The 24484-nt window shown below is 48.5% G+C and overlaps 1 long non-coding RNA gene across 1 annotated transcript; it reads right to left on the bottom strand.

Annotated features, from left to right (window-relative positions):
• Nucleotides 1–10321: 10321 nt before the first annotated feature.
• LOC128852354 (uncharacterized) lies at nt 10322–21816 on the bottom strand. Its single transcript, XR_008450152.1, has 3 exons — nt 21667–21816; nt 19680–20594; nt 10322–14933 (listed from the first exon to the last, which is right to left on the bottom strand). It is a non-coding gene; the product is annotated as an uncharacterized LOC128852354 (long non-coding RNA).
• Between the last annotated feature and the right edge of the window lie 2668 nt (nt 21817–24484).

Raw genomic sequence — 24484 nt, 5'->3', positions numbered from 1 at the left:
TAGCCTTCTTTTGTTGAGGATTCCAGAACTGGACACAGTATTCCAGATGAGGTCTCACAAGAGAGGAACAGAGGAGCAGAATCACTTCTCTTGACCTGCTGGCCCTGCTTCTTTTGATGCAGCCCAGAATACGGTTGGCCTTCTGGGCTGTGAGCGCACATTGCCAGCTCGTGTCGAGCTTCTCATTGACCATCCTAGGCTGTGACCCATCCCCATAAAGATGAAAAGAGAATCTCCTTCAAGTTAGCGTCAACCAGCGAGAATCCCATTTATTTTGGTATTTATTCTGTTATTTGTACATGATTAACAGTTATTTAAACTAAATGGTATCTCACCAAATATAAAAGCTTTACACTAAGATGTTCTCAATCATGTTTGTGTGAAAGTTTGGCATGGAAAAGCAGCCCAGGCACCCTCTTAGTGTTAAAATACATTATTTCTATCAATGTTTACCACTCAAGTAGATTCTCCCAGGCAGCTTTGGTCATCCCTTCTGTAGCTTTACAATCACGGACAACATTCCCTCCTCACCTGCTGCATCTATGGCTACTTGTTCTACCGTGCACTATATGCCCTGGCCTACAAGTTCTGGGGTATCAACTTATTGACCATAAAAATTTACTGTTATACTTCTGCTGATTCTATCGCTTCTGTTCCTCAGACAGAGCAGCTCCAAGCAGACAAACACACGCACAGATCGACAACGCACACAAGACTAAGTACATGATCTAGAGACAAAACCAAACTCTGTAAGAATAATTACTCCCAGACGAGAGACGCCGTCGGGCAAGAAGACCTAGGGGGCTGTGAACTACCATCTATAGCAGGCCTGGAAAAGTGAAAGACTGTGGCCCGTTACAAAGAGATATGGCCACAAGTGGGAGGATGCACATGCAAGAAGCTCTGCTTAAAGGCCTAAAGAGAGAAGATGTCCCAGAAGAAGTCCCAGAACAGGGATCCAAAAAAAATGGATGACTAATGATCAGGGATGCCAATGTGGGCTGCTGCCACAAAAGATGACAGACCAGAAACTTCAAACCCACAAAACCGATCCATGCTGTAAGGTTGCAATGCAAGAAAAGCAGTGCCTGATTGGCACTGTGTCAATGAATACAGGGATTTGAGATCCTAGCAATGGTGCCCAATGCACATGCTGCATTTCCTTAAAGCAAAGAGGAGATCAAGACCTGAGAAACATCTGAGATGCAGCGAACAGTACATAAAGCACATGACAACACAGACACAGGCTGGAACTGCCCTGCCCAGTACATGCCAGCATTGAGCTGAGAAATAACACTCCACCTTTTCCGGTTCAAAGCAGAATCTTCCCATGCTGCCCTCTCCCTTACTCTACCTTTAAAACCCCTCCCTGCCGTTGCTGGGAAATGGATTGAGGAATGGTTAAGTGAACAAGGACATGATTCAATAGAAAAGCTTTGTGAGACACATATTGTATAAATGGAAACCTTGTTAAACTCTGAGTGTGGATATGGACTGAAAGAACAGTAAGCATGCAAGGAGGAACCTCTAAGAAGAAACTTCTGAAGGACAAGCGAATCTTTCCCAAGGGAACAGGATGGAACACTGAGCCCAACTGTAACTGCAATGTAACTGCAAGAAGATAAACAGAGCTCGAAGTAACAGCATAGCAACAATGGATCAATAGGGGACAAATAGTTTTAGTAACTAATCATGTATAAGCTATAACAAAGCACAAAGCATCTTTTGAATGTTAAGATATATAATCCGGGTTGATTTTGAATAAAGTCGAAGCTTGCTTTATCACTCATATTGAGTCGTCCGCTTGCTTCCCTCGCCTGTCGCAAAGTGGCACCCGAACAGGGACCCCCAACCCCTGTTTCCACCGGACAGCGAGCTCGGCAAAAGCACTGGTAGCAGCGACCACGGGGCGGAAAGATCGGGAGCACTGAATCAGTACGAACGATCCGTGCCTGAACCTGGATACCAAAGGAGGAGGTTCGCCGGCCGAGTAAAAGACTACCTACTCGTGAGTAAAAGGCTGCAACCTTTCATGGCTTGTTCATGAAAGAGGGTCCAGACCGGCTAACATAAGAGGGTCATTCTCAATCTTCTTCCCTCTCCCCAGCCCCTATCCCTCAACTTAACTTTCAGAAGGCCAGGAGCCCAAAGTCATCCTTGGCAGACAAAAGCTCCAATGATATCAGCTATTTGGGACGATCCTACAGTCACCACATTTCTTTTTTTGTTTTTACCCTCTGGAAGAAAAAACAAAAAAAGAGGAATAACTAAAACAGTGCCGACAATTGGCATCAAGCTGGTCAACATCGGTGTCTCACACAACACCTTGTTCTGCAAAACTGCTATGTTTTTCCACTCACTAGCTCCACACCATTTCTAGTGCAGATGCTGCAGCCATCATCACCTAGGGCATCTAAGATAACAAGAGAAAATTACCATTGCCTTTCTGAGAAATCTGTCCTATTCAACAGCTCATCTCAAATGGTCTTCCCATTCCAAAGGCAGCCTGCATAGCACCCGCAAAACCAAAGATAAATACTTAGCTGAGTTGCCGTAGAACGCTTTAGAGACATACTTAACTTCCTCCTCACAGTCAGCCCCACAATGATGGGAATAAGCCTGACTATCCCCCCAATGCCTCAGAATTCCAAGAAGTCTGCCGTCCCCTCCTCTCCACCGCTCCCATGGTAGGAACACAGCAGTGGCGATGCCCAGAACAAAAAAGGAAGGTGAACCATGGGAATTCAGATGTTAGAAAGTGACCTGACTTTACCCAGAGAAATAACCAAAAACAACGGCAAAACAGTTCTAACAAAAAAAAACACTAAGAAGAAAAATACAGAAGGCACGCAAACACAGGAGACTCATACCATGCAGCAATGGAGATAGTCCAAAAGATGAAGCAGAGAAGGTGAGAGGCCCAAGGCAAGAGTGGTAAGAGGTGATGAGTCCAATAAGCTACAAAGACCCCCAAAGAATTATGGAGGCGGTCAGCCAATGGAAAAACTCACAATGGTGGAAGTTGACTACTCGAAGACCTAAAATGGACACTCAATGACCATGAGAAAATGATGCTAAAAACCACAATGGATAACAAGGATGAGGTAACAACTGCTGTGATCGATACTGGAGCAAACCTCCAGAAAAGTTAAGGAAAAATCTAAAACTGAGATAATAAGTAAGGCTTGTGTGCCCAGAGAACGGATGAAGAAGAGACGCTCAGCTGCAAAGTGTTACAAGCCTAAATAACACCCATCCTCTTTCCTAGGAACTGCAAGGGTAAGTAGGGACACAATCCTACACTGGAGATAAGCACCAAGTCCACACCTTTAGGTAGCGACGTCTCTGACATTCAGAGACAGGATAGATGCAAAAAAGTCAGTCGGGGAATGGGGTGAGTAAAAGGCACAGGGGAGCAGTGATCTTAGAGCCTTGGAGGATATATTTTAGTGTACCCAATGCTTTTCAAGATGAAACTCCTGTGATGTTCAAACCTAAGAACTGCTATGCAAAGGCCCGGGTGAGCCACACTTTATGTCTTGACTTCCTTGAACCTCCCATCAGCTGCAGAGAGATTAGAATGGGACTGACCTAAACAGCATTCACATCCAACTGCAAAACCAACCTGAGAAAGACTGATGAACCCAAGTCCCTTCCCCTAACCATCCCCTGTGGGTGTAAAATCCCCCAAGTCCCAAAACACTAAAGTCCTTTGTGGGGGTCCACAGTGGGCTGGGGACCCCTGCTTACTGCACCCGGAAGGAGATCATGGGACGGGAAGCGGGCAGACAACATAGGACCATGCACGAACGTAGTACCATCCATTCACAGATTGTTTATGTATAAGCTAACCCAATCATGCGGAGACGCGTGTGTTAATAAAGGGTATAAGAGGCGCATGTAAGATCAAGCGCAGGCTGGCCAGCCATGTAACTTCAATAAAGAAACTTGCTTCCACATCACCGTGTCATGTCTCAACAGCAACAGCCCTTCTCTACTCCTGAACTGTTAGAGAAGTCCCACTCCCTCCTGATGGCTCCTGCCCTGTATTTGCACCCCCGACCCTTCTCTATCACTGCTCCTTGGGACCTGTGCTTCTGAGCCCTTCCCTGCATTCTGCCAGCGCCTCTTATCTTCTCCTCTCCCACAAACTCCAACTCCTGCTGCAGGCTAGCAAAGTAAGTTTCAGACTATTAAGACCTACAAGATGCCTCTTACAAAATGCAAAGGCTCTAGGGACAATGCATCACTCCACACGGAATGAGGAACAGCAACAAGTCATCCCATAACCAGAAATTCTAGGCAAAGGCAAAGCATATAGAATGAAATAAAAAGAAAGAAAACTATTAAAATATCTTGCCACCCACAACAAGAAGTTACTGACCTAAAAACAAACACACACACGTGTGCACACCCACACTCCCTGCGTAGAATAGAGGTACTTTCAACTGTGTATGCTACTTAGCCTGGACTCTTCCCAAAGCTCTTACCTCCGACAGGTGCCTCTGCTTCTCTAAAAGGCAAAAAAAGGCTTACCAAAGCAGCTTAACCTGCTCAAAATCTGCAATGAATCAAAAGAACAGCAGAGCACCAACCTCAAGGAAGACCAGAAGCTGAATGAACGCCTCATGGAAGTCCTGTGGCTTATATACCCCTGGGCCTCTCTGCCCACTACCTGGGAATGGGGCAGGGCTAACCCCTCAAAGGCACAATAAAGGGGGCCAGAGGAGTAGCTATGAGTTCTCATCTGCTTTAAGTTTACAGTGAGAAAAGCACCGAATGTACAAAAGGACTCTTCCCAGAAATCATAGAACAGTTAGGGGTGGAAGGGAACTTAAAGATGATTTAGTTCCAACCCCCCTGCCATGGGCAGGGATATCCCACTAAACCAGGCTGTCCAAGGCCCCATCCAACCTGGCCTTGAACATCTCCAGGGATGGGGCATCTACAACTTCCCTTGGCAACCTGTTCCAGTGTCTCACCGCTCTCACGGTGAAGAAATTCTTCCTAATGCCTAGTCTAAATCTGCCCCTCTCCAGTTTATACCCATTCCCCCGGTCCTGTCACCACAAGCCTTTATGAATAGCCCCTCTCCAGCCTTCTTGTAGGCCCCTTTCAGGTACTGGAAGGTCTCTATAAGATCTCTTCTGAGCCTTCTCTTCTCCAGGCTGAACAAGCCCAACTCTCTCAGCCTGTCCTCGTAAGGAAGGTTCTCCAGCCCTCCGATCATCTTTGTAGCCCTCCTCTGGACCCGTTCCAACAGCTCCATATCCTTCTTCCATTGAGGATTCCAGAACTAGACACAGTATTCCAGATGAGGTCTCACAAGAGAGGAACAGAGGAGCAGAATCACCTCTCTTGACCCGCTGGCCACACTATTTTTGATGCAGCCCAGGATCCAGTTGCCCTTCTGGGCTGCGAGTACACATTGCCAGCTCATGTCAAGCTTCTCATCAACCAGCACCCTCAAGTCCTTCTCTGCAGGGCTGCTCTCAATCATGTCATCCCCCATTGAAAATGGCGATTGCCCCGACCCAGGTGTAGGACCTTACGCTTGGCTTTGTTGAACCTCATGAGGTTCTCACAGGCCCAATTCTCCAGTCTGTCCAGGTCCCTCTGGATGACAACCTGTCCTTCTGGTGTGGCAACTACACCACTCAGCTTGGTGTCATCTGAAAACTCGCTGAGAAAAAAAACCTCAATCTCACTGTCAATATCATGGATAAAGATATTGAACAGCACCAGTTCCAGTACAAACCCCTCAGGGACACCACTCGTCATGGGTCTCCATCTGGACTTGGAGCCATTGACCACTACTCTTTGAATACAACCATCCAACCAGTTTGTTATCCACTGAACCGTCCACCCATCAAGTCCATATCTCTCCAATTTAGAGAGAAGGATGTGGTGGCGGACCGTGTCAAAGGCTTTACAGAAGTCCAGATAGATCACATCTGATGGTTCACCGGTGTCCACTGCTGCAGTTACCCCTCATAGAAAGCCACTAAGTTGGTCATACAGAATTTGCCCCTAGTGAAGCCATGCTGGCTGCCATTAATCACCTCCATGTCCTCCATGTGCTTTAGCATAGCTTCTAGGAGGATCTGTTCCATGATCTTCCCAGGCAATATAATGGTATGTGCTTTTGTTCACTACAACTTTGTCTATTGTGCCAGTGGTGTGACAGGGTAGCAAACATTTTAGGGTTGGATTTTTTTGATTCCCTCTATTTGCCATGCTGTTGTGCTATTTTTTTCCCTGCCTTCCCAGTACCCCTCTTTTTTTTTTTTGTTTTTCTGTCTTCTCTTCCTTTTCTTTCCAAACTTCTCGCTCTGTCCTGCACCTACAGTTGTTTTTTCCTTTTCCATCTTTGTCCCAATCTGCATCACTCTCTTCTCCCCCACAATTTCAGTGGCCTGTCCCCTCGAATTCTTTTCCTCTCTACACCTGTACATGCTCTGCCTTTCTCTCTCTGCCCTTCTATCGCTCTCTTTGTCTCACTATCCCTTTGTATTGCTCTCCATTGCTATAGTTTTTTTCACTCTGTACCTTGCCATCCCAGTCCCCTTTCCTGTTCATCTGTCTCTTTCCGACCCTTTGTGCTAGTTATTTCTTTGAGTCTTGGTCTTTCTCACTTCCTTGCCCCTTGGAATGTACATCCTCTGCCCCGCTCTCCCAGCTCAGAGATCAGTTATTCCTCTCGGGACTTGTCCACACAGGAAAAATGCACCCATTTACACTGAGGCAGATTTTCAATTGAGGCAGTTAAAAAAAGTACAAAAGGTCTCATGAATATTCTTAAGCCTGGCTTAAACCAGGTTCATTTCAGTATGGAATGTAATCAGTTGGCAACTGAACTGATTTAAGCTGCGCACAAGGAATTCCAAGCTTCTGCAGACATAGATTCACATTGAACTGGCTTTACAAAAAAAAAAAAAAACAGCATGACTTTAATAAACTAGACATAAAGAATTGCAGGCTTCTAGAGACAAAAGCGTGAACCACATTGATTTTTATAAGTTTCAATTACATGTGTTTCTCATCTGAATAAGGGCACACATTCACCAGGAAGATGCACCATTTACAAGAACGTTGTATAAGCGTTTGTTATTAGCCGGTCTTTGAAACGGGAAGGAGGTTTTTCTCTCCCTGCCATAGCAGCACCTACATTCTCTAGTTTACCGTGACAGCAGAAGAGCTGGAAAGATCAAGGCATTCCGCTCTGCCTAAGTTACACACAAACAGCCTGAAATTTGTGTGTGATTAGTAAGGAGTTCATTAAAGTCTGATTAGTAAGGAATTCATTAAAGCCATAAGAATGTTTGTTCCAGTTTCCTGCCAGGTGAGATAAGGGAATTCTCCGAGCATGGAGGAGCAGCAAGGAATTCTCTAGTACCCACCAAACGCTACTGCTGTCTAATGAGAGTTACTTAACTTGTCATGACCTAAAAATTGCTGTTTAAATGAATTTTAAAAGAAAATAACCTCCTCAAATCTGTATTATGTATCATGAGGTCAAAAGGTCAAAAGTTATGGATCAAAAGGTAAAAGGTTACTGGTCAAAGTTCATAGGGTCAAAAGGACATAGGGTCACAGGGTCAAAAGTCAATGCGTCACTGTGTCAAAGGTCTCAGGGTCACTATGTCAAAGGTTGCTAGGTCAAAGGTCACTGCGTCAAAGTTCAAAGGTCGCTGGGTCAATGGTCACTAGGTCGCTGGGTCAATGGCTGCTAGGTCAAAGTTCATGGAGTCAAGTGGTCACAAGGTAAAAGGTAAAATGTCACAAAGTCATGGGTCAAAGGTCACAGGGTCAAGGGTCCGGTACCCTTTTGCTCAAAGCTGGACCTGCAGCAGGCCGAGCCAGTCTCCTCACGTAGGCCACAGCAGCAACAAGGTCTTGGTGTTTTGTCTGGATCCACTCCAAAACTTGCTAGCAGAAGATGACCAGAAGCACAACGTGCAGTATGGGAGCTTTTCTGAGCACTCACGAGGTTAGGCAGGTCTGCTCAGCTACAGAACTGTAGAGTGATTTTCTCTGAGTGCCAGTACGAGGACAGAGTTTACATGGCCATGTACTCCTTTCTCTATTCGCTGACCTTCCTTTAGCCTTTTGCTTTCCTTCGGTCTTCACTAACAAAAAAAACATTTCTGGACAAATTCTTACCCCACTGTTACTAATATGTTGCCTGAACTTCCCCCAGATGCTCTTGGCTATGCATCTAATGATTAGGAGATTTCTTAAGTCTAGCAACAGAAAGGGAGCTGAAGCCATCTCTGGAAAGAGTGAGAAAGAAATGGGCTTCAGCCCAAACTTAGATGTCATCTAACCTTCACTAGGTGACATCTGTAGTAGTAAACAAAATGGCTCCAGTAGTCAACTGGTACAGTGACACATACCACCGCTGAATCCACATGGCTTCACAGAGTGGGTCCTTGCGTCCAAGCTACTAGGACTTGTTCCAGGATCAATTTAACTCCAGAATAGCAACTGATAGGTCTTTGGGTCGAGAACCAAAGCACTGGTACCAAGAACTGGCCTTAAATAATTGCCAGCTCTGTTCTGCTTCTTTGTCTCCAGGGGGCATATCCCAGGGCATCCTACTGACTAACCCCTTGAAGGGCTGGAAGTTTGCTTTCCTAAAATTTAGCATCCTGACTACACTCATCGCCTGTCCCATAACCCTCAGGACCTAGAACTCCACCAATGCGTGACCACCGCAGCCCTGGCTGCCCCCGATCTCGATGTGACTGATGAGCTCCTACCTCATCCATCTTACTATGTCCATACCTCTGAATTGATAAATAGTAGTGAGAAGCGCTCTGTAATTTATAAAACCTGCAGCATTTTTAAAAGAAAAATAAAAGTTATAAATTAAGGTTTTGCAGCATATGGTTCCTGTTTACAGTTCTTCAGCCCTCCTGGACTCCCTGGGCCCCAAAACTGAACAAAGTATTTGAGGTGTGGCCTCACCAGTGCTGAACAGAGGTCGTAATCGCTTCCCTGGTCCTGCTGGCCAAGCAGTTTCTGATAGAGGCAAGGAAGCCATTGGCCTTCTTGGGCTGAGGCAGTTTTGAGCCTCTCACTACAAGACAGACTTTGAGGGGCTGGAGCGTGTCCAGAGAAGGGCAATGAAGCTGGGGAAGGGGCTAGAGAACCAGCCTTATGAGAGGTGGCCAAGGGAGCCTGTTTAGACTACAGAAAAGAAGGCTGAGGGGAGACCTCTGCAGCTCCCTGAAAGGAGGTTGTAGCAAGGCAGATGTTGGTCTCTTCTCCCAAGAACGTAGCGACAGGACAGGAGAAAACGGCCTCAAGTTGCACCAGGAGAGTTTCAGATTAGATATCAGGAAAAAGTCTTTCATGGAAAGGGTTATCGGGCACCAGAAGAGGCTGCTCAGGGAAAATGAGGTGCTGAGGGATATGGTTTAGTGGTGGACAGGTATGGATGGACTCTGTGACTTCAAAGGTTTTTTCCAAGCAAATGATTCTATGGTATGAATACAATTATTTTATTTTCATTATGTCAGTAACGATCAGAGAAAAGAACAGTAATGAATTTTGAAGCTTCTAAGTCAGTCCGTTAAGATTCACCTTTGAAGAGCTTTCGAAATAAGCACTTATGAAAGGCAAATAAAAAGCTTACGTGGGTATTTCAGCAGTGTGCCCAGGTGGCCAAGAAGGCCAATGGCATCTTGGCTTGTGTCAGAAACAGCGTGGCCAGCAGGTCCAGGGAGGTTATTCTGCCCCTGTGCTCAGCACTGGTGAGACCGCACCTCGAGTACTGTGTTCAGTTCTGGACCCCTCACCACAAGAAGGATGTTGAGGCTCTGGAGCGTGTCCAGAGAAGAGCAACAAAGCTGGTGAAGGGGCTGGAGAACAAGTCTTACGAGGAGCGGCTGAGAGAGCTGGGGTTGTTTAGCCTAGAGAAGAGGAGGCTGAAGGGAGACCTTATTACTCTCTACAACTACCTGAAAGGAGGTTGTGGAGAGGAGGGAGCTGGGCTCTTCTCCCAAGTGACACGGGACAGGACTAGAGGGAATGGCCTGAAGCTCCGTCAGGGGAGGTTCAGGTTGGATATCAGAAAAAAATTCTTCACAGTAAGAGTCATTGGGTACTGGAACAGGCTGCCCAGGGAGGTGGCCGAGTCGCCTTCCCTGGAGGTGTTTAAGGAACGGGTGGATGAAGTGCTGAGGGACATGGTTTAGGGAGTGTTAGGAACGGTTGGACTCGATGATCCAATGGGTCTTTTCCAACCTTGTGATTCTGTGATTCTGTGTATTTTGAAGTAAGTTATAGTAAGAAGTAAAAATAAAGACATTGAAAATATAGACAGAAGACAGAAAATATTTATTTGATGGTGACGCAAGCTTTTAAAACGAGCAATATCACGACTGAAATTGCAAAGTCATATTCATTACTGCATTTAGTTATAAGTATTTAATTTATAAAGCATGCTATACAGTGAGAAGTGCACAACCATAAAGAGTCTGTCTTTCCATTGGAGTTGGACATATTTCAAGTTGTGAACCTTGACCCCTGAGTGAGTATTGGTTCAGAAAACAGTTCATCAGGTCAGAAATAATCAGACGGACCTTTAATTCATGTTTCGGTGCTAGCGTTTTTGTGCATGTATTCGTCCTCCTCTCTTCTGTCTTTAAATCACATGGGTTATACCTTGCATGATTAAAAAGGCATTATAAGTGTAAAATCTACTGAACTGTACAGAATCATTAGATCCAAACATCAAGCTTTACAAATCCAAACACACACACACAAAAAAATATTTCTCAGTGACTCCTACTACTTCTATACATTCAAATATTTCAAGATGCATAGAATCATAGAATCACTAGGTTGGAAAAGACCTCTGGGATCATCTAGTCCAACCATTCCTATCAACCACTAAACCATGTCCCCGAGCACCTCGTCTATCCGTCTTTTAAATCCCACCAGGGATGGTGACTCACCCACCTCCCTGGGCAGCCTCTGCTAGTGCCCAATGACCCTTTCTGTGAATTTTTTTTTTTCTGATGTCCAGCTTGAACCTCCCCTGGTGCAGCTTGAGGCCGTTACCCCTTGTCCTGTCCCCTGCCACTTGGGAGAAGAGGCCAGCACCCTCCTCTCTACAATCTCCTTTCAGGTAGTTGTAGAGAGCAATAATGTCTCCTCTCAGCCTCCTCTTCTCGAGGCTAAACAATCCCAGTTCCCTCAGCCGCACCTCATAAAACTTGTTCTCCAGCCCCTTCATCAGCTTCGTTGCTCTTCTCTGGACACGCTCCAGAGCCTCAACATCCTTCTTGTAGTTAGGGGCCAGAACTGAACACAGGATTCGAGGTGCGGTCTCACCAGTGCTGAGCACAGGGGCAGAATAACCTCCCTGGACCTGCTGGCCACGCTGTTTCTGACACAAGCCAAGATGCCATTGGCCTTCTTGGCCACCTGGGCAAACTGCTGGCTCTTGTTCAGTCGTCTGTCAATCAACACCCCCAGGTCCTTCTCCTCCAGGCAGCTTTCTAGCCACTCTTCCCCTAGAAGTAGCGATGGCTTAGAGTATTCAGTTATGCCTAACGCTCACATGTGCCGCCTTTTCAGCATCATAAACCACATCGATAGCAGTAGATGTTTTTTCCCCTCAAGATTAATTTTTGAGCACGTCTGATTTGAAGAGATTTAGCTGTTTTCAAGACAGCAGTTACTGAGAAAGACAAAAGCTTTTCATGGTTGGGGTTTTGCTTATCTAAGCCAGAGGTGGATGGCATTCTAGGGACAGGGAAGCACTATCAGGATAATTGCTTTGTACAGTATTCAGCACTAAGGTAATTATTACTTTGAGCTGTATTGCACTTACAGGACTATGAGATGCCCTACAGTAAGCTTCCAAAAGAGAACTTCAGGCCTAAGCCCTTTAATGCCTGCAATTTAAGCCAAACTGACAAACGCTCAAATATTAAAAAGCCATACCAATAAAAGGGATATAGACAAATGCTATGAAATGCACGGAGCCTTTGTGCACCTTGAGTGGAAAAGGAGTTTGAAACATGCCTAGATCACGCAGATGCATATATTTGGTCAGAGATAGCTCCTTCCCCTCCCAACTGTTTGTATGGTTTCCAGAAGCTCTGCCTTAAAATTGAATTAAGAAAAAAGGAAGCACCTGATATTAATAAAGCCAGTGAATTCCAGACTTGACAATTTGTCATCATTACCAAGAAACTCTTCTTCCTATGGGACGGCAAGCAGAAATTTTTGGATTGGCCTTTCCTCAATGACTAAAGACACAAGACATAGGCAGATGATCTATATCAGGTCTTAATTATCATTCTTGCTTCTCCTGCTGGTCACTTTCTGATCTTATAATCACCTCTGGCCTCGCATCAGTAAAAGGCTCAAGCACAGCAGCAAACCCTCTCCACCTCTCCCCACCGAGGAAAACGGAGCCTATTTAGCACAAGGTGTTCCCTAGCTCCATGGGAAGGTGCTTGCACTATCCATTCCCTCCAGTTATACAATTCTTTCGGTTACTCCCAGCGTGAAATTTTACGTGAGGATGTGTGAAATGGGCCGCAGGATCCAGAACCAAACCAAGGACGTTTTCAATCTGAATTGCAATACACAGCAACTCCAGTGGAGAGAGACAATGTGGACGGGTCTGGCAGCAGCCTCTGCGCTAACTTGCATAAACCGCACTTCATCATGAGGCGAAAAACAATTCATCCTGCACAACAGCTCCATTAAGTACCTTTACAGAACAGAGACTGCCAATTGCATTTAACTGTGCCAAGCCACATCATGGTTTTGGGACAACTTCTAGAAATGGCAGAGACCGAGTTAGGGCTGAGCTATATTTACAGTAAAATTGCAGCAATTTTGTCCTGCATCACATTCTGAAGTTTCATGTAATACAATACATAAAACAGATAGTCTAAAAACCATGAAAAAAATACTGATTTTTACCCCGAGAGTACTATCAGAAAAGCAGCGCAGGAAAGTATTTGGATCAAAGCGTAAACCAAATGATCTGTTTTCCTAAAGTGAAAACACACCACAAGAAATGCCACAATGGAACACACAGCTGCACACAGCTTGGTGAGAAAGAGCATCGTTCAGTTTCTATTTTGCTTACTTGACCAAAAAGCAGTGTTTCTGGACCAGATTCACTCACCTTGTCTGAGTGACCTTAACTCCCCTGCAAGAGCTCACTATTCATTGCTTTTTACACAAGGTTTTCTACACAAGGTTTTCTACACAAAACTATTTGGAACAGTCACCACACAAGTGAAAACATTTTCTAAAAATAAAATAAAAAATACAGTTCTTGTATAAATAGGCACTAGATCTAAAACCTCTTACGTTCTCTCTACTCAAAACATTTTCAAGTTCTGAGCAAGAGTTAAACCACAACAGAAAAGCACAAAACAGGGCAGAAACTCCACCATCCTCCCCAATACTCGCATTCAGTAAGTCAACAGAAATCAACAGTTCTACCAGTGGGCAAAAACATCCATACGTAGTTTTAGCTAGTGGATAGGAATAGCTTTCTTTTTCTGTTCTTAAGAAGACACCATACAAACAGTAGATAATGCAGCATCAACCAAATCATCCTAATTTACATAGTTGCAGTTTCCCTCAAAAAACTGAGAGATGCATGCGGTAGGATTTCCCCATAAAAACACCACACTTACCCATACCCTTTAGTTCCATTCTTTGTTACCATTTCTAATAACTTGCCTGGCACATTTGTCACAGGTGTTACTGGTGAATAGTTTACTGAGTCTCCCCTAGGAAATGTTTTTAAAACTGCTCTCATATTTACCTCTCTAGAGTCCTCGGGTACTGATGTAGATAAGGCAAAAAAACCTCCCAGCAATATAGGCAAGCTAACAGTTTCCTTGGGTATTGCTTCAAAAAATTCTGGGCAAACATAATTTGCAACTGCTTATGACACAAAACACAAATTAAACAAACCAGCTCTGGGAAAACCAGTAACACCTATCGCCAAAACTACATTGGAAATCTCATTTGGGCCGAGCCTAAATCCTTTCTGCCTCAATATATCCAAAAAAAAAGAAAAAAAGCTAAACAAAAAAAAAAAAATTCCTACTTCTAATAATAAAAGAACAAAGAAAGACAAGACATCATTGACTGCAAATGTTTGTGGTAACATTTCTCTGAAGCTGCCACATTCCAAACCAATTTTACTCTAAGACTAAAAAGCAAACCCACAAGCAAAATCATTACCTGAAACTCACAGAAGAAACAATGACAGAGCAAACGCAGCTAGAAACTCAGCTCTAAATCAAGAGGCCTTTTAAAGGGCAAACTCTTCACCTGTACCCAATTGCTGACTGCAGTTATGGCACAGACTTAACCTACCTGACTGTTACCTTCAAGGGTTTTTGAACAAGACCCACCCTTTTAATAGCAAAACTAGCGTCCCACTTAGGATGGGTAATAAGAAATTGCTCCTAAATATAACATGGTGGTGGTTTACTGAAAATTTAAATGTATGACAGCCAGGCTTGATTTAAACTACATAGAACTGTCTATGTTATTAAGCCACTAAATGTCAATTATCCTTGTTAAAAAACTATACAGATTAAAAGATTCCTCCCATGTTCTAGCCACTGAGATACAGTGCTTTGAAGCATATCAATAACAGTTACATACCATATGCTTTACATATGCATATTCCCACCTACCATTTAGATATAACTGAACTTTTATTAAAATTCTTTGATCTGTCTCATGCAGTAGCAAATTCACAGAGACTCCTCCTTCTCAGCAGCCAAACGGGCAGCAGACTCTAAAGGGCATTCCACTGTCTCTCGTTGATCGTCCTCTTGCCATTTTCCCAGCAGTCTTCCCATCACATACAGCCACGTATTATGTGAGTCATGAGGCTAAAACTCAAGTCCAATAAAGCTGTCATAAAGAATCTAAAAATAAAAGCACACAGAAGAAGAAAAGCTGTGAAGCACCGCCCTTCCAGCGATCTCCCCCCGCCCTCCGCGCCGAGCCGAGCCCCACTCTCATGGGGGCACTGAGGGGGGGACGGACATGGGGCGCTGTCCCTCTCCCAGCCCCAGCTTCCATCCCACTGGCCGCAGGCGGCGGCGGGAGGGGTGGGAGAAAGGACACCGAAGAGCAGAGCCGAGCTTTGAAACGCGCCGGCCGCCCGCCCGCTCCCCTCCCCGCCCCTCCCGGCTGGCCCGGCCGTGTGCGCCTCCCCCCGCACCCCCCAAGCTGCAGTACCGCGCTGCGACCGCGGCACGGCAGCACTGAGCCTCCGCCCCGTTCAGTCCCAAACACAGGGATCCCAGCCAATGGGAGCGCTCCCTCCTCGGCCCGCCCCCCCGGCGCGCTGCCAGCGCTGATTGGCCGCTGCTCCCTGAGTGACGCGCAGCTCAACCAATGGGAGCGCTGGATTCACAGCTCGCACCCCTCCCGACCCCACCCCGGGCGGTCTGCCGGCGCTGATTGGTCGTCTCACCCTGACTGATGCGCACCTCAACCAATAAGAGTGCTCCCTGCTGAGCCTGCCCCTCCCCCAACTCTGCTGGCCACACGCCAATCATATGCTAATCACACGCTTATTATGTGCCAGTAACAAGCCAGTCCCACGCCAAGTACACACCACGTGTCAATCACACACCAATCAGACGCCAGTCATATGCCAATTAGATGCCAGTCACACGCCAATCACATACCTGTCACAAACAAATCACACATTGATCACACGCCAAACACACACCAGTAACATGCCAATCACATGCCAGTCACAACCCAATCACACCCCAGTCACATGTCAATCACAAGCCAATTACATGCCAGTAACGTGCCAGTCACACGCCAAGGACACACCAATAACACCCCAGTCATACGTCCATCACAACAGTCACAAACCAATTACATGACTAACACACACCAAGCACACACCAATCACACACTGGTCACAACCCAATCACATGCCAAGTACGCACCACACACCAATCACATGCCATTCACACACCACTTCAACCAGTCACAAACCAAACACACCCCAGTCACATACCTGTCACAAACGAATAATACACCAGTCACATGCCAGTCACACACCAGTCACACATAAATCACACACCAGTCACATGGCAATCACAAACCACATGCAAATCACACACCAATCACATACCAATCACACACCAATCACATACCAATCACACCCCAATCACACACCAATCACATGCCAATCACACAGAAATTGCATGCCAGTCACACTGCACATGCCAATCACATGCCAATCACACACCAAACACATGCCAAACACATACTAACCACACACCAATCACACCACACACACCAGTCACACGTCAGTCACACGCCAATCACATACCCATCACACATCACACACCACACCAGTCACGTGCCAAGCGCATGCCAGTCACATGCCAACCACATACCAGTCACAAGTTAATCACATACCAGTCACGCCAGTCACGTGCCAATTAAATGACAGGAAAATCACACGCCAATCACACTCCACACGCCAATCACATACCTATCACATGCCAGTCACAAACAAATCACATGCCAGTCACACGCCAATCACACACCTATCATGTGCCAGTCACATTCTACACACTAATTACATGCCAATCACACACCAGGCACATGCCAGTCACACGACAAACACACATTAATCACACACCAGGCACATGCCAGTCACATGCCAATCACACACAAATCACACACCAATCAGACACCAGTCACACACAAATCACATGCCAGTTATGCCAATCACATGCCAAACACTGCACACGCCAGTCACACACCAATCACACACTACTCACATGCTAGTCACATCACACACCAGTTATGCCAATAAGACAACAAGCACAGGCTAGTCACATGCCAGGCACAGGCCAATCACACACCAGTAACACATCAATCACACACTAATCACACGCCAGTCACATGCCAGTAACATGCCAAGCACACACTAATCACACCAAATACACACCACATGACAAGCACACATAACATACCACATGCCAATGACATGCCAAGCACACACCAGTCACATGCCAAGCACACGCCAAGTACACATCACGACAATCACACAGCAATCACACACCAATCACATGCCAGTCATATGCCTATACCACATCAATTACATCAGTCACACACCAACCACACACCTGTGACAAATCAGACAGCAATCACATGCCAAACACACAACAGTCACATGTCAGTCACACGCCAATCACACAGCACCTACACACCACATGCCAATCACACACCCATCACAACCCAATAACATGCCAGTGACACACCAGTCAGACGCCAATAACACGTCAAGCACACACAAGCCAATCACATGCCAGTCACAACCTGATCACAAACCAATCACACAACAACCAGTGATCACACACTAATCACGTGCCAGTCGTAATCCACATGCTAATCACATGCCACTTACACACAAGCCACACTCCACATACCAGTACCATGCTACTCACATGCCACTCAATCCACATGCCAATCGCACACAAGTCACACGCAAATGACACGCCAACTGTCACACCGCGAGGGAGGGTGTTCGTAGATTGTTGATGTCGGTGGGGGATCTCAGACCAGCTGAGAGGGAGCTCCGGTTAAAGCTTGTTCCTCTCATTCTCTTATAGTCCCTTCTGGAGTGATAACATCTCGGGTACCAGTTGGCCCATCTCTTTTACTTTGGTCAGTGGCACCTGATGGTATGGGACAAGGCGGATTGCTTCCTGTGCAACCTCCACCAATGTGTAGGAATCCAGAAAATCCAGGGTTGTAGATCAGGATGTTTCCATCACAAAAACTCAGAGCCTAAATCACCCAAGTGCAACATATGTAGATTTCTATTCACAAATCTTATAAATACTTTTGTCTTGAGGGTCACCTCTAAGTCTTTGTTCTGAAACATATGGCGTAAATCTGACAAGAGAGAGGATGACCAGGTGCCAATTTAGTCATCCTGATAGGCAAACGAGCGGCAGAGACAATAATGGCTCGTTCTCCCCTACTCATCCCTGCTGCACAGGTGGGCTTTGATATGGACGCTGATGTGGAGTGGCCACCAGACCTCCGCCTGGCTCCTCTCCACCCCATGACTCAAAAAGACAGCAGCCCTCTTCAGCAGCTTCAAGAGGGGGAGGGATATGTCACCAACCACACACCAGTCACATGCAAATCACACACTAATAACACACCAGTCGCATGCCAGTCACATGCCAATCATACACCAGTCATACACCAGTCACATGCAAATCACACACAAATCACATGCCTGTCACACACAAAAGACATGCCCTACAAATTACACTCCACACACCAGTCTCACGCCAATCACACACCAATAACACATTAAATACACTAATCACATGACACACTGCACATGCCAATCACATGCCAATAACAGACAAATCACACACCAGTCACATGTCAACCACACACCAATCACACACTAATCACACACCAGTCCATGCCAATCACGCCACTGACACACCAATCACACACCAGTCACATGCCAATCACACTCCACATGCTAATCACACACCAGTCACACTCAATCATATGTCAATCAATCTATATGCCGCTCACATGTAAATCACACAGCAATAACATGCTACTAACACGCTAATCACACGCCACTCACTCCACACACCAGTCACACACCAGTCACACGCTAATCACACACCAGTCACACGCCAAACACTAATCACAGGCCAGTCACGCTACACACACCAATCACATGCCAATCGCACGGCAATCACACACCAATAACAAACTAATCACACACCAATCACACTTCACACACCAGTTGCATGCCAGTCACTCACCAGTCGCATGCCAAACACATACTAATCACATGGCAGTAACACTCCACACATATATAACATGCCAGTTACACACCAAACACATGCTAGGTACACACCAAGTCCACACCACACGCAAATCACAAGCCAGACACATAAGTCACATGCCAATCACATGCCAACTACAAGCACACGCCAATCCCACACCAGTCACAACCCAATCGCATGCCAGCCACACACCAATACCATACCAAAACCACAAGTCACATGCTAATCACTCAATCACACAGTAATAACACGCTAATCATGTGCCACTCATAGTCCACCTTCCAATCACTCCCCTCACACACTAATCACATGCCAACCACACCCCAGTCACACGCAAATCACACGCCAGTCACACACGAATCACATGCCAATCACACACCAGTAGCACTCCGCAAACCTATCACACTCCTGTAACACACCAATCACAAGGCAATAACACACCACTCACACACTAATCATATGACACTCACACTCCACATGCCAATCACATGCCAGTCCTATGCCAGCCATACGCCAGTCACGCACAAATCACACACCAGTCACACACCAATCACATGCCAGTAACATGCCAATCACATGCCAGTAATACTCCACGCATCAGTAACACCAATCACATGCCAATAACACGCTACTCACTAATTATATGCCACTCACTCCACATGCCAGTTACATGCCAGTCACACGCCAGTCACATGCCAATCACACACCAGTCACATAACAATCACACACCAATCACATTCACATGTGTGTGCAGGGTGTGCTCACACCCGTGTGCTGTGTGGTGCGTTTTCACATGTGTGTACTCACAGGGCTGGTGTGAGGCTGCGGCGCCCTTGGCCGGAGCCTTCGGCCTCTTCTTCCTCAGCACCTTCTTCTTCACCAGCTTCTTTCTCAGCACCTGTGGCCTCACCTGGGGGGGCAGGGGCTCAAGGGGGGCTGCAGGGGAAATATGGGGGGTCAAGGAGGGCTGGCAGGCTGAGGCGGGGGACACGGGGGACCCCCAGCACCCATCGCCCCCGGTGTCCCCAGAGCCCCTGGGGCTTCCCCTCACCAGCACATGCACACGTATGTGCACACGCACATGCACTTCTGCACAAACACAAGTCCACACACAGCCCTGCACACTCACGTGCAGGAACACACTCAGCCCTGCACATGCATACCTGCCTGCGCTGTGCACACACACACAGCACGCACGGACACACATACACATGTACGCTCAGGCATGCACACACTCATGTACACATTCTTGCATGCACCACACACACAGAGAGTGGTGCAGATGCATTCCTGCACACACACGCAGCACACACACACACACACACTCGTGCACACACCGTGCACACTCCGCCATGCACACACTCACACTCCCTCTCCCCCCCCAGTCCGTGCCTCCCTTGCCCTCCCCTGCCCTGCGCTAGGGGCTGGGGGTCCCATACCGGCGCCTTTGGGAGGTCCCAGGGGGCTCTTGGAGCCATGTCTTTGGGGGGTCCCATCTCAGCTCTTTTGGGGGGGGTCCCGACTCCTGTGGGGGCTCCTGCCGTGGTTTGGGGTGTCAGGGGTCCCGACCCGGTTCTTTCAGGGGTTCCTGGCATGACTGGGGGGGTCCTGTCCCGGTACCTTTGGGTGCTCTGGCCGCGGTGCCTCTTGGGGGTCCCGGCATGGTTTGGGGGTGTCTCGGGGGTCCCATCCCGGTGCCTTTGGGGTGTCCCATCTGGGCTCCTTTGGGGGGTTTGGCAGCAGTTGGAGGGGGTCTCAGAGCGGTGGGTCTGGCAGGTCCTGTCCTTGTTCTTACAGGGGGGTCCCATCCTGGTTCCTTTGGGGGGTCCTGTCAAGGCTGGGGGGGGGGACACCGGAACTGGCGGGGGGGTGGCAGCAGTAGCAGCAGCAGGGCGAGAGGCGGCCCTGCCGTGGCCCGGTGGAGCTCACACAGCACTGACCCCCCTCAGCTCCTCCCTGGCTCCCCTCCCGGCTCAGGACCCCCGGGCGGGGGACAGCCCCGGGGGAGGGTCAAACTGTCTGCACCGATCCCATTGTCCCCGGTGCCCCCTGCACCCCAGTGTCCCCACTGTTCCCAGTACTGTGTCCCCTGAACCATGTCCCTGCTATGTCCCCACTGTTCCCAGTACTGCATCCCCACCCTTCTCAGAACTGTGTCCCCAGTATCCCCAGTAATGTCCCCACTGTCCCGGCACCCCAGTATAGCCAGTACTGTGCCCTCCCTGATCCTGCCCCGGGATCCTGTCCCCCTCCAGCCCAAGGATCCAGCCCTGGGATCCTGCCCACTCTCCCCCTGCCCCCAATCCAGCCCTAGGATGCTGCCCCCCAGCCCTGGAAGCAGTTAACAATAAGGCCCATCCGCCCCCTCCCATCAGAACAGTAAGGCCCACCCGTCCCCCCATCAGTGCCTGTTGGGGTGGTTCGAGAAGCGTGGGCCCAGGCAGCCTGATGGGCAGAGGAAGGAGGGGACGAGCGGCAGCGGCGCCCACCGGTGAGCACTGACCCTCTGCTGGACCCCGCTGGCGTCACTAGAGAAAGACATTTGGATCTCCACCCCCCCTCAAGCCAATAATGCCAATAGCCTATTCAATTTCCCTCCCCTAATAGAATCCTAGAAACCTAGAACAGTGCGGGCTAGAAGGGACCTTAACGATCATCTAGTTCCAACCCCCCTGCCACAGACAGGGACATCCCACTAAATCAGGCTGTTCAACGCCCCATCCAACCTGGCCTTGAACACCTCCAGGGATGGGGCAGCCACGACTTCCCTGGGCAACCTGTTCCAGTGTCTCACCACTCTCACGGTGAAGAAATTCTGCCTAATGTCGTGTGCTAAGCTGAAGTGGAGAACGCTCCGGCCAGCACCGCCAACTCAATCGACGGTGAATAGCAAAGATGAGTTGTAAGAAAGCCACGTATCTGAACGCTGCTGGCGTGGAGGGCACAAGTCTCTCATCGCCAAGACTTTCTTCAGATTCTCTCTGCTGACAAAGCAAAAGGAATGAGCTGTTATGGCAAAATGCTCCAAGTAACCGTGCTCTAAATGAACCGGTCCCCTACAGCTCTCACTGCTGCGTGCCACACCCCAACACCTGGAGAGCTCCAAGCTACACTCTAAGACCGGCTGGAGCCTACCACGGGACCGGGCAGAGCTCCTCTAGCTCTTCCTGCCACTCTGAGGCCGTTGAAGGGAGGACGATCAACTGCATTTTCTGAACGGAGGCTTTTCTCAAAGGAGGCAGGCGTACTGCAGTTTGGCAGCCTCTGAAAAGCCACCCTTCCATCTCCTGACCTCAAGCTCTTAGCTGCTAATCTAATGGAAGAAATATTTGAGTGGCCGCTCTTTCCCACCTCAACTGCCCGATGACCTCCTGAGTCACAAGTTCAGCCAAATTTGAAGGAGATGACAGACACTGAGGATGCAGTAAGAAGTTCAAGAAACTCAAGCTTATTTCACTTGTCTCCACCTCCAAAGAGAGCCCTGCCTTCAGGTCTTACAGCCCTTTCTTCTCCTTCACGAAGCCAGTACTGGGAATTCAGTTTCGGTCACCTCCCCTGAAAGAACCCTCTCAGCTGTGTGCATATTCAGCCCAAAGAAACAGTTCCAGCCCCCTTGTGAGCCCCAAACACCATCTGCGGAACACTGCTCACGTCAGCGCGTCACCCATCTCCCACGTGCCTCCTCCCTGGGCAAAGGGCATCCTAAGGCAGCAGGGGTTACAGCAGCTGGAGAATCCACAAACTTCACGTTCTATGGCACCTAGGAGCACACGGAGCCTTCTGCATTTGCTTTCAAATACTAAGAATAAGTCTAAAGAGATGTTAAGCCTCAAATATATGACAAGGCTAAACAGATATTCTGTGTAAATAGAAAGAGAGAAATGTCTAAACCGAGATGATTTGTAGCAAGCGTAACCAGAAGTTGCAGCGTTGTAAAACTGTGTGACATGGGAGGGTTTGAAAGGCAAAGAACCCTGGTTATAGAAGGGATTTACATAAGCCACCTCCCTCCTAATTCTCTCTATATTGACAACACGAAAGCACTTTCCAAAGGTCCCCTTCCCCTCCTTCCCCTTTCCCCCTCCTTTCACCCCTCCTTCCCTTTCTTCTTTCCCTATTTTGCCCCCTTTCTCCCTCCTTCTAACCCCCTCCCCTTTCCCCTGTTTCTCCCCCCTCTTCCCCTCCCAAGCGGGGATTTCCCCCGCGGGATCTCACGCAGAGCACAGACACAGCACCGCAGCCCCCAAATGGCTCTGAGCCCGAGCCCCGTGGGCAGCGAAACACAGCCCGGCCCCGGGAGGACTGCGGGTCACGGACAGCGAGCCAAGAGCGGCGCCGTAAACCACGGAGCACGACCTCGCGTGCGGAAGCGGCGCCATTAACCACGGAGCGCGCGCGCGCGCGGGCTCAGCCAGTGGGAGCGCTCCCTCCTCGGCACGCTCCCATCGGCAGTCTGCCCGCGCTGAGCGGAGCTGAACGCAGCAGAGCGGAAACGAACCGAGACGAGCAGAGCGGAGCCGAGCCGAACCGTGCCGAGCCGCGCTCACGGGGCTATCACGGGGCACGGGACGCGGGCACTCTGAGCAGGGACAGGGAGGATCCGCGGGGAGACTGGCGGGGACACGGAGTGCTGTCTCTTTCCCAGCCTCAGCCTGCATCCCACTGGCCGCAGGCGGCGGCGGGCGGGGTGGGAGGAAAGGCACGGATGAGCAGAGCCGCGCCGTGGCCGGGCGGAGCCGAAAGAAGCCGAGCGGCGCCGAGCCGAGCTTTGAAATGCACCGCCCGTCCGCTACCTGCCCCGCCCCTCCCGGCTAGTCCGGCCCTGCGCGCCCCCCCCCAGGCTGCAGTACCGCCTGCGGCCGCGGCACGGCAGCACTGAGCCCCCCGTTCAGTCCCGAGCACAGGGTTCCCAGCCAATGGCAGTGCTAGCTGCGGGGCCCGCCTCCCGGACGCTTTCCCAGCGCTGATTGGACACCGCTCTCGGAGCGACGCCTTGCTCATCCGATAGGAGCTGCCAATTCACCCCCCAGCCCGCTCCCCCCCTCGCTGATTGGTTGTCGGGGAGGTCCCGCTACCTCAAACAGTTGTAGTCCTTGAAAATTCAGCTCTGTCTTCTTTGGAGGGTTCAGACTGCATTAAGCTCAATATCACGACGATAAGATTTATTATTGCCAAGTCACAGTTAGTTTAATATCCTAACAGTCAAAAACTCGTTAGTCTTCCTGCACACCAATCTTTTTTTATTATTTTGCTCCCGTGACAGCCAGAAAATGGATGGTGCAGGCCTGCAAGGGCTCAGAAAAACTAAAGGCGGGGGGGGGGGGGCGTTGGATTGCCACCCAGAATCTGATGCAAAGCAGAAACTTATGTCAGTCTGCTGGTCACAGCAGGGTGGTGACAGTCCTCATGCTCCTCTTTCTGGATGTTCGGCAAGCATTGATGGCTTCCCATCTTGCATCCCCTCCCCTCTGATTTCTCCCATACCGTTCCTAGATGGTTCTTTACATTTCCACTTACAGTGAAGACAACCCTGTGACATAGCTACCAAATCCAGCACAATGGCTGCCCAGTCCCCACGCACTCCAGAGGAAAGTCTCCATCTGGGGTAATCG

This window comes from Cuculus canorus, chromosome 5, assembly GCF_017976375.1.
Source record: "Cuculus canorus isolate bCucCan1 chromosome 5, bCucCan1.pri, whole genome shotgun sequence".
NCBI lineage: Eukaryota > Metazoa > Chordata > Aves > Cuculiformes > Cuculidae > Cuculus > Cuculus canorus.
The sequence above is the reverse complement of the archived record's forward strand: the minus strand, read 5'-3'. Positions and strand labels throughout refer to the sequence as shown.